Source organism: Rhagoletis zephyria, unplaced genomic scaffold (assembly GCF_001687245.7).
Source record: "Rhagoletis zephyria isolate East Lansing unplaced genomic scaffold, Rhagoletis_zephyria_1.1 Rzeph_scaffold_00041, whole genome shotgun sequence".
Lineage (NCBI taxonomy): Eukaryota > Metazoa > Arthropoda > Insecta > Diptera > Tephritidae > Rhagoletis > Rhagoletis zephyria.
The window spans coordinates 172333-183523 of NW_016157125.1; positions in this window are offsets into that span (position 1 = coordinate 172333).

Below are 11191 nucleotides of genomic sequence, written 5' to 3' on the forward strand. Positions count from 1 at the left end.
ACTGTATATTTTGGTTAGTAGAATAAAAAATTAGTAATTAATTCTGGACCTCTGTGCATTGTGTTGCAGGAGGGAGGGAGAACTCGAAGCGACTTTTTTGTATGTTTTATTTGCATGTTATACTTACGGTGACCATAAATATGGATTCAAAATGAAGGACAATTTTTCAAAAATAAGCCTACATATATTTACGTAGTATAAAAATATCAAAAGAGTATTTATGATTCTAAATTCTTAGTACATTTTAAACTTTAAACACGAATCACGTTTTCTTCATCGATATTAATCTTTTTTTACATGAATATTTATAAAAGTATAGTAAAACATATTATAATTACAATAGCTTACACGAAAAGTGAAAATCTTTAAAAGATTATTTTATAGGCAAATTTTGAGTCGTTCAAAACGAAAACAATACCATTTTTTTGTTGTTTTTTGTACTTTTCGCAGTTATTTGTCAAAAATCGACGTCATGAATCGACGTAAACGACGAGTTACAAAGGTATTTATGTGCCCTTTACAAAGATATATAATTTGTGCAGATTGCACTTCATTGCATTTACATTTATAATCCGATTTTCATTATCTCTGGCTCAAAATTTACTGTAATGATATATCTTCTTTATTGAATTTTTAAACGAATGAAAAAAATAATCAAATAAAACTGCGTATTTGATTGAAAATCTCACTTTTTTCGACTTTGACGACAAAATGCAAATGGTCGCCTGTAGCACTAATAATTTCCATTGAAGTCGCCACAAGTTATATATTTTGGTAAGAGGCACATCAATACCCTTCGAGATGTAAGTCGCTTACGTTGATTGGGAGATTTTTTCATGAGATATTGAAGAAAAGCTACGAAAAGTACCAAGAAACACTTTTTTGAAAAAATTCATCCATTGTCCGATAATTTTAAAATAACGGATAAAATGCGGGACAAATGCAGGACACTTGGAAAAAAGCAGTACATTTTCAGGTTTTTCAGGTTTGGAAAACTACGCAGGACCGACCTTTGAAAAACAGTACGGTCCTGCAAAAAACAGAACGGATGGTCACCGTAGTTATACTCTGTGTTTTGCTTTGTCACTTGTTGGCAGGAACTATATTTTGTTTAAATGCTGATGTTGATGGCATAAGGGAAAATGCGACACTTAACTGATGTTTGCGCTGTTAATTGATTTAGTAAATTGTCTGTGTATTTAGAAAGGATCATTGGCCCTTTTATGAGTATGTAAATATGTATGTGAGTATAATAATGATTTTCATTAAATGTTTGTTTCATATTTAAGTGAACGCGGAATATTTTCGGGTGCAGTGCAGTTCTTTTTTTCACAAAAGAAAGTAATATAAGCGGTGCTTGAAAAACTGTTTTGATACACAATACCTAAAAGTATACTACATATAACAGCCCAAAATTGAATACCTACTTAAGCGCAAAAATTATTCGAACACGCGATAAATAAGACCGTGGGACTAATTTGCCGTAACAGCGAGATCATAGAGATTTTATAGCAGTCTGGCTATCAGAGATTATGAGTATCCAAACAATCTCCATTATGGGCTGCTTGAGAAATACTCTCTAAGAGAAAACTGAGGTTTAGCGCGAGTTCGAAAGAATATATCCCGCTACCCACTCTTTCGTTAATGTTGAAACCATCTGGCCGACCCTGGATTTAAGTCTGTGGCCCCTTCCTTTTCGTTCCTCTTAGGGATTTTTATGGAGAATTTCTTGTCTAAACAGAGTTGAGGAGTGGCCTAATCTAACTGTCGTAGATGATCCGGTAAAATTTCAAGGAGCTTTGCGTATCTGAATCTGGAGTCCCTCCACGGCTGGATCGTATTTAACCTGGCCGCACTGCAGCCGGTCCGAAATTTGCCGAAGAGATCTACAGGTTGATGATTTAACATTACTTCCAGAAATTTGAAGGGTTTAGTAGGCAGTGCTCCCTTGACGAGCATGCCAGCCGTCCTCTGCAAACTCGTTCCCCCTTGTTGTTTAGGGCGAGCAACCTCGGTTCGCAGGTTCGAGGCAGATACCAAATGAGTTTTCGTTCATAAGAGAGATGATGATCCTCCCTAGGCACATTAAACAGGTAGCACCAGCAGGCTTGCAATTTTTATTTATTTTTTAATTCGAAGTGGTCTTTGCAATGTCTAACTTCGCTTACCTTTTTAGAATTTTTAGAGTAAAAGAAGATTTTTAAAATTCCGACTATTATCGATCGGAAGTTTCCTGACGTTCTATTGTCCCGGCTCGGCGAAGACCACGGAGATGCTCAGGAAGTCCCAATAACTAATGAAATTAAATATAAGGAAGCTTTGGTAAAATAGATTGGCTTCTCATAAAAAAAAAAACATTTCTTGTCACTAACTATAAGTGAAAATCCTCTAAATATCTTTGCTTTTTCCGGCAGTGGGGTGTACTCCATGATAAAAATATAGTAAGGTAGAACCGCTGAGAGTCACTTTTAAAATTCTTGACGTTTCCAAACAATTTAATTTTTAAATTTACTCACAAACTCACACACACATTTTCATTTTCAATCTCAAGCAACAACAATTTCGAACAATTTCATTTTTTTATTTTCACATTTATATGATTTTAAAATGTTGGCAAACTTCAAAAAAAAATCATGGCCGACAAATTGAGAGAACGGTTATACCTTGCTATGTTTTTATCATGGTGTACTCCATCTATGGCACTCAAAAGCATATTCGTTGTAGGAATTTGGAAAATGTCTCCCTTTTTTCTGCATGTTTTCAGGGCCAAACCAAAATAATGAGGCAAAATAAGGTCATTGAAGTAAAACCAAAAGAAGATGGCGCGCTAACCAGCGAAAGTGAAAAAGTCGATTGTACCAATGGGAGACGCTGGCGAAAAGACTGTCTACAGGAGCTTGAAGCATATGGAAAAGAAACGAACACACCTGTATTGCGGCGTATGCTCTCCAATCGAACTGGAAGATTTGAGCGGCAAGTTTTCGAAATATGTGTTTCATAAATCCCAAAAGCAAACTAAAAACCCAATGCATTTTTCCCAACTGCAGCGCCCTATGGACACTCGTTTTCGTGCTCGCTATTGGGCTGCTCATTTACTTCAGCCAACACTTAGCGAATCGTTTTACTCATAGCGAACTCAAAACTACCATTTATTCCACCAACTACCCCCTCTATAAGGTACCCTTTCCTGAGGTGACAATTTGCAATAAAAATCGACTCAATTGGGACCGTCTGGAGCAAGTGAAGCGAAAATTCCTCTGGCCTGTACATCATAATACTTCATATGAACAGCTTTTTATTCAGATTACCGCAATGTATGATTCCTTTGCGTTCGGCGCCTTTGATCGTTTTGCAAAGCTGGCGTCGAGACAAATTGCGGAACTCAGCTACATTAATTTCACAGAAGTGGCACGGCATATGACGTGGCGTTGTGAGGAGCTGCTAACGGATTGCATTTGGCGCAGTCGACCGTTGAACTGCTGTGATATATTCATACGGCGGCGTTCGACTTTGGGTATTTGTATGGCTTTTAATTCGGTTGAGTCAACCGGCGGCAGATTAAAAAAGGAAATGGACTCGAAATGGCCGTGGCGTGTGAGTGTGGCAGGGCCACAAAGGGGTCTACAGGTGCGTGCATTGCTGAATGAAAAGCAACATTCGCCCGACTCGAATGCTTCTAAGGGAATTTTGGTGAGTCGACTGGCGGAAGGAGTAAAATATATATCCGATGTGTTTCTTCACTTTCAAGTTAATGACGGTTCAACCGAAAGTTTGGAGTTACACACCTATCGAGATACCTGCCAATGCCCATGCGCATGTTCATCTTGATGCGTTTATGAGTTTTTATGATCCACGCACCAGACGAGTGCCATCAAAAGTGCGTCAGTGCGTTTTTATGGTATAGAATTTTGTTCAAAATATACGCTGTGGTAAAAACGAAGCCAAAACTCTCTTCTCTTCCCTTTCAGGATGAAGCGAATAGTCCCCATTTTAAAACACTTCTGCATCATGTTTACATGTTCGAAAATTGTCAAGCGGAGTGTATGCAGGAGTATCTAATGCATTATTGTAATTGTACCGTGGACATATTTTTTCCGATTGGGCCATACCCGATATGTCAGGTGGTTGATATGCCGTGCTTGGTGCGCCATAATCGTAAGTTTACGGGTCGAAACACTCTTATATTTATTGAGCATTTTCACTGTAGATCTACTAAAATACTTTGAAGACCCAACGAAGTCACCCTTTACCGCTAATAACCCTGGCATGAATTGTAATTGCTTCTTCAACTGTCGCTCGTGGCGTTATGTGGTGAAGGTGCGCTCCAGAGCATTGTTTCAATCCGAGAGGTGGATTACTAATGACACAGTGCTGCTGGATATAAATTTTAGGAAAGACTCAATCATTGTTTATAAAACGGATCTAGTTTACACCTGGCTGGATTTTTTATGTGAGTAGAAAACGTTTGGTTTAAATTTTATTTTTTTTTGTCATGAATACACATTTTACTGCAGTTAGCTTTGGCAGCATTACAGTGCTCTTTCTTGGCTGCTCCATCATCAGCGTAGTGGAGCTGATATATTTTGGCCTTGTGAAGGCCCTACAGCGAAGACTAGGAAAATCGACAAACGCCAGGAAGTTAAGGATAATTACACCGCACAAAAGACCGCCGCTGCGTTCATACAGACTGCGTAGTGAAAATAATTTAGATTTGTATCGAAATGTGTATACGAGTATGTAAGATCGTAAGCAGTGTATGTAGATACAAAAGAACCCAAACGATAAAGGAGTTTGAGTTATTAATCGAAATTTGAGTTTGAATTTTAGTTTATATTCGTGATTGAGTTTGCGCTTGAGTTTATTATTCAGTTTGAATTTGAATATGAGTTGAGTAAAATAATGATTTTGAGTTTGAATTTGAGTGTGAGGTTTGGTTAGAGCATTGAGTAAAATAATGGGTTTGAGTTTGAATTTGAATTTGAATGTGAGTTTAGGTTCGAGCTTGAGTAAAATAATAATTTTGAGTTGGAACTTGACTGTGAGCTGAAGTTCGAGTTGGAGTAAAATAATGATTTTGAGTTTAAATTTGAGTGTGAGTTTAGGTTCAAGCATTGAGTAAAATAATGATTTTGAGTTTGAATTTGAGTGTGAGTTTAGGTTCAAGCATTGAGTAAAATAATGATTTTGAGTTTGAATTAGAGTGTGAGTTTAGATTCGCGCTTGAGTAAAATAATGATTTTGAGTTTGAATTTGAGTGTGAGTTTAGATTCGCGCTTGAGTAAAATAATGATTTTGAGTTTGAATTTGAGTATGAGTGTGAGTTCGAGCATTGAGTAAAATAATGATTTTGAGTTTGAATTCGAATGTGAGTTTAGGTTCGAGCTTGAGTAAAATACTGATTCTGAATTTGATTTTGAGCGTGAGTTTAGGTTCGAGCATTGAGTAAAATAATAATTTTGCGTTTGAACTTGAGTGTGAGCTGAAGTTCGACTTTGAGTAAAATAACGATTTTGAGTTTGAATTTGAGTGTGAGTTTAGGTTCGAGCTTAAGTAAAATAATGATTTTGAGTTTGAATTTGCGTGTGAGTTTAGGTTCGAGCTTCAGTAAAATAATAATTTTGAGTGAGAGTTTATGTTCGAGCTGGAGTAAAATTTTGATCTTGAGTTTGAACTTGAGTTTGTGTGAGATTGGTTTTAAATTTGACATATAGTTTGAGTTTACGCTTGAGTTTGAGATTGAGTGTGATTGATTTGCGTTTGAGTTATTTTGATTTTTAATATGATTATGGGCTAATGAGATTGAGCTTAAATTTGAGTGCGAGTCTGCGTTTTGCGTTTGAGTGAAATGTTGAGCTTAACTTTGGGTTTGAGTTTGAGATTTAGTTTTCGTTAGAATTTACGCTTGAGTTAGTATTTGGGCTTGAGTTTGAAATTGAGTGTAGTGTTAATTTTTGAAATTGAGCTTAAATTTGAGTATGAGTCTGCGTTTGAGTTTGAGTCTTATGTAGAGTTTGAGTTTGGGATTGAGTTTGAGATTTAGTTGGAGCTGGAATTTACACTTGAGTTTGTACTTATGTTTGAGTTTGAAATTGAGTTTATTTTGAGTTTCAGTTTGAGTTTAGTCTATGCTAGAGTTAAGATTACGTTTAAATATGAGTTTGTGTTTGACTTTGAGATGCATTTTGAGTTGGATATTGACTTTAAATATGAGTTTAAATTTAGGAAATAACTTGAGTTTGAGGTAGAGTTCGAGTGAGCTTACATTGAGTGTGAAACTGAGTTTGAGTATCAGTTTGTTTTCGAGTTAGAGTTTTGAATTGAGTTTGAGTTTCGGTTTTAGCTTGAGTTATAGGTTGAGTCTTCGTTTGCGTTTGAAGTTAAGTTTCGGTTTAATGTTGAGTTTGCAATTGAATTTGGGTTTAAGGTTGATTTTGGCAAAAGCCAAATTTTTAGTTTGAGTGTGCGCTTAAGTTTGAGTTTAAGTTTTAGTTTCAGTTGAAGTTCAAGTTTTTTGTTTTCACTTCGGTGTTTTTATTATTCAAAATTTTTTCTTGACAACTTTTGCGATATTTTAAAACTTTTTTCACTGATTTTTTCTATTTCACTCACCCATAATGTTCTGTGAACGTACGTTACTCCTAATTGCCTGCGTGCCACTTTTTGACTGGTCGCTGAAAACTCTTTGCACTTTGTAACTAAGAAATGTGCGAACTACGTACATATTTGTAATATAAAAAGTAAACTTTACTCCCACGTGTTTGCAATCATAATGTACTTTTATGTCTGTACCGTTATTCATAGCGAATTGTGTGTCAAAAGGCTTTTAATAAATGTGCCATGGTTTATCAGAAAATTTTCAAATTCAATCAAATGTCAATTAAACGTGCATAAATGTAAAGAACTCATAAAAATCTGAAAAGCAAAACATTAGCATTGCAAATACAAATTTGAGTGTGTTCGAATGTGAGTGTTTGCACTGTCCATAAATATTAGCACAAGGTCAGCCAGGCGTGCGGTATAAGTATAAAAATCATGCAAACTTCCACTTTTTAATGTCAGTCAACTGCCTACGAGCGTCATTGCTAAATACGACGTTTTACTAGTAGCTGCGCAGATGTTGTACTCATTACTGAGTGCTGCGTAGACATTTGGAATAACTGAATAAAAAATTTACCGCGCTTGTTAGAGAAAATGTTGGTATCCAAGATTTTTAAACCTCGCCGCAGCATCAAAGTTTTGCCGGGTGTGCGGTGTTTAACACCTGCTCAAAAAGCGAGCGGTCAAAGGTCAAGGCCTTGTGAGAAGGATTGCAAAGTTTTGGTGAACTTGGTACGGGAATTCAGTCAAGAGACTACATTTCATGGTATGAACGTTATGTTGGCACCAGGTGTAGGTAAATTTGAGCGGTAAGTGATGGTGGAGTGGTCGAGTTGAAAGTGTTAAAAAAAATGTTGTTTTACAAAAATATGAATAAATGAGCTACAAGGTACGGTGCAAATTGGGTGATTTTCCAGAGCTTTATAGAAAGAAAATTAAAAGTTTTTGGCAATTTTCTGTTAAATACGCATTTTCCTAAAAATCATGACTCAATCTAGAAACTCTTCTCTAGTGCCGATGCATTGGAAATTAACTTCGATAAGATTCGTAGCATGCAACGAATGGAACCCCAGTAGTCATATTCTGCCTTTGGATCACAAAGGAAGTGCTACTAGGGCATTTAGGTACCCCAGAACATTAGATCGCCTTTGTATAGAAGATGTTTTGGGGTTCTACGGCTGACAGTGGGAGATCCCCCAATATATTTTTTGGAAAAATTAAAAAGAGTTGAGATAAGGCGTCGATTATTTAGTTGTAACTTTTATGGACAAAAATCAAGAAAAAATTTAAAAATGGGCGTATTCGGTTTATTTTAAAGCATACCTCCTATGCAAACCTAACCTCAAAATTACTACAAAATCCGCACCAATGAGTATTTTGTAGAAAAGAAAATATTATAAATGTTCTGTTAGAATGATGTTCCGTTCATAGCTCTGTCAGGTTAGATTAGATTCAGGTGACCTTGAAATACCACTGCGAACGGTACGTGCTAAGTTAGAGCGAGTACCACTTAGTGCCGAGAACGAAGTTCCGCAGGCGGCAAATCTGAGTCACCGAGAGCTCCCAAGGGCTTGTGTCAGAAAATATGAATCCAAGTGCCTAAGCCGCAATCTAGCAAATGTTGGGCAGTCTAGCAGGATATGCTGAGATGATTCCACCTCGTTAATGTATCAGTGTAACAAACAGGGTCCGGGTAAGATATTTAATCTCAGTGCGTGCACCCAGAAAGGACAATGGCCTTTCAGTGCACCCACTAGAATCGAGAAGTCTGGCTTCGCGACCGCAGCACATGCCCTGGTTATCGTCCAGCGTTCGCTTCAGTTGACTTGTTGCGACCCATATTTCCAAGACAAATCAATATGTAGTCAACGGAACTCGTAGCGTCTCTCTTCCAGGTGATAATTCCTTAAGGGTCCGGGTACGGTACTAAATATGGGCGGTCTAAGTGAGCTCAGGGCTCTGAAAATCAGTGATCAGTGAAATACAGTGATCTTGAAGCCTAAATTTGGGGCTTATGGAGAGCTTCCCATCCCATCCACCATCCACCGACCCTTCCGTCAAGCTTCGACCCAACCGTATAAAAGTTCCTCGGTGCCTCCCTCCATATACCGCCCTCCATCCACTCATCAGTAGATGGGATATGGGTTGATCAAGAGCTGGTTGGTGCTAGGCTAAGTATGCCTTCATCCGTGTTTAAATAAGATCGTCATAAATATAACTTGTTCCGGTCATGGCCCATTGGTCGACGTGGTCAAATATCATACAAGGGGCCTTGAGCTCGCTAAAGTAATATTTTACCTTTCTCTTTTCCCCTTTATTTCCCTCCAGTCCAGTCTCTGTAGGCGAACTAATAAGCGGCTTTCAGTGCCTCAGACCGTCTAACCCATGTAGCTAATCGAAATTTGCAGGGCTGAAAAATCAGTCAAATGCAACTCAAACCTCGCTTAGTATCTCTTTTGGTAGCAGACATTTGATTACTTGGACCATCAAGGAACATTAGGGCTGCAGCGACTTGCGTGCATAGTTTGCCAGAGGAAATATTTTCCAATGATTAATCTCAATACGCATCTGGTGGTCGGACATAAAGATTCTCAAATTTTAGATCCGGCAGTTGATGAAAGTAAGCCTTGACCATTCCCTTTCAGCGAGAGTTAGCTATCGTCATTCCTTAGGCGACTGTCAAAGTCGATGACTTTCGGTCACAGGGTAGAAATTTGCTGCGTTGATCGCCCCTTATCTGACAAGAAGAGATTTGTGCGCTTTTTGGGTGGTGGGTACAGCTAAACATAAAACATTTTTCCAACCTATCCTACCCTAATCTTCAATAAGCTTTAAGCTTTAGTAGGCATCGGTGAGTCTAAGGCTACAAAGCTGTTGCTATCAACGAAATTTGCACCTTAAGGCATGAAACATTTTACCTCAGCGATTAGATTTTCAAAACTAAGAAATGAAATGAAAAAAAACCAAGGAATCCGAGAAAAAGTAGGGTGTTGATAACCATCTCAACACTTTGCTCAAGCCCACTGATATCCGAGAGTAGCACTATGATATTTAGAAGAAGATTTTTGAAGTAAACCTTTTTAGCTCATCAATTTTCTATATTTTTCTTTTCAGTGCCCTCAGCACCGTTGCCTTCATCATCGCTTTTATTCTACTTGTATGTGTTTGCCTATTTCTCGCTTCACGTTTTTCAAAGGGACAATTCAAGACAGTCGTTGAAGACACACACTATCCGTTGTACAAAGTGAAATTTCCCGAAGTGGCCATTTGCAATAAAAATCGCCTGAACTGGTCGCGTCTACCAGAAGCAAAGACTAAATTTCTTCTACCAGAGCATCGTAATACATCCAATGAAGAGCTTTTCACCGAAATAATTGCACTCTACAACACTTTTACCTATGGCACATTCGATCGTTTTGCAAAGTTGGAGAAATATCCAATACACGAATTGAATTATGTAAACTTTACAGCCGTGGCGCGGTTTATGGCCTGGCGTTGCTGGGAAATACTCACCAATTGTGAATGGCGTAGTCACAAGCGTGACTGTTGTGACATATTCGTTGAGAGACGTTCACAATTGGGTTTCTGCTTGGCATTTAATTCGATGGAATCACCTAAACCGTTTATAAATGAATCTTATTGGCCTTTGCGCACCGACAGAGGTGGCATTGATTCGGGACTCAGCGTACAGGTGGCAATGAGTACGCAGCAGCATTTTAACCGTGACGTTGACGGAATACTGGTTAGTTGTGAAATGATATTTAAAAATAGTAGACGTATTTTAAAACAAATGAATTTTCAATCACGCAGGCTATGATTGTGGAACCGAACGTTTGGTATTATACACCAATGGATATTGCTGGACAGACGCGTACGCGCATAACTTTAGATGGTTTTCTTAACAAATATGAAGAAGAGACTAGACGTGTGCCATCCAACGAGCGGGGCTGCGTATTTAAGGTGAGTGGGAAGGCATGGGAAATGTGGTTTTAAGTTTTGTTGAAAATTTAAAATTTTACCTCTTCGCTATAGGACGAGCAAAACAGTGACGATTTTAAAACTCTCTATGGCTATAGATATCGCTTCGAGAATTGTCATTCTCAATGTCAACTGGAGCATCTCATGAAGTATTGCAATTGTTCTCTAGATATCTTTTTCCCACCAAGTCCTGTTCCCCACTGCAAACTTGTGGACCTGCCATGTTTGGCGGAACATAACAGTTAAGCCGCAATATAATTCTAGATATTTATTACCTACCAGGTGTGCCTAAAAGTATGTGACAAAAACGCCTTAGATGTACAATATGAAATCAAGTACAGTCATTGCATATTTTTAGGCTTAGCTATTGTCAATTTAGTGATATTTGGCACCAATTTTCATAATATAACTCTACGAGCACACAGTTGATTATTGGCTAAGTAGTAATTGTAAAGTAATTTTTTGTTCTTCGCAGACTATCTACTTAACTTTGAGATACCTGGTCAGGAAAAGTATATGACTAGCAAATATCCGGGCATAGTTTGTAGCTGTCATGTTAGCTGTGATTCACTGCGTTATTTCGTTTCTATAAAATCTAGAGACTTGGCTCCCTTTG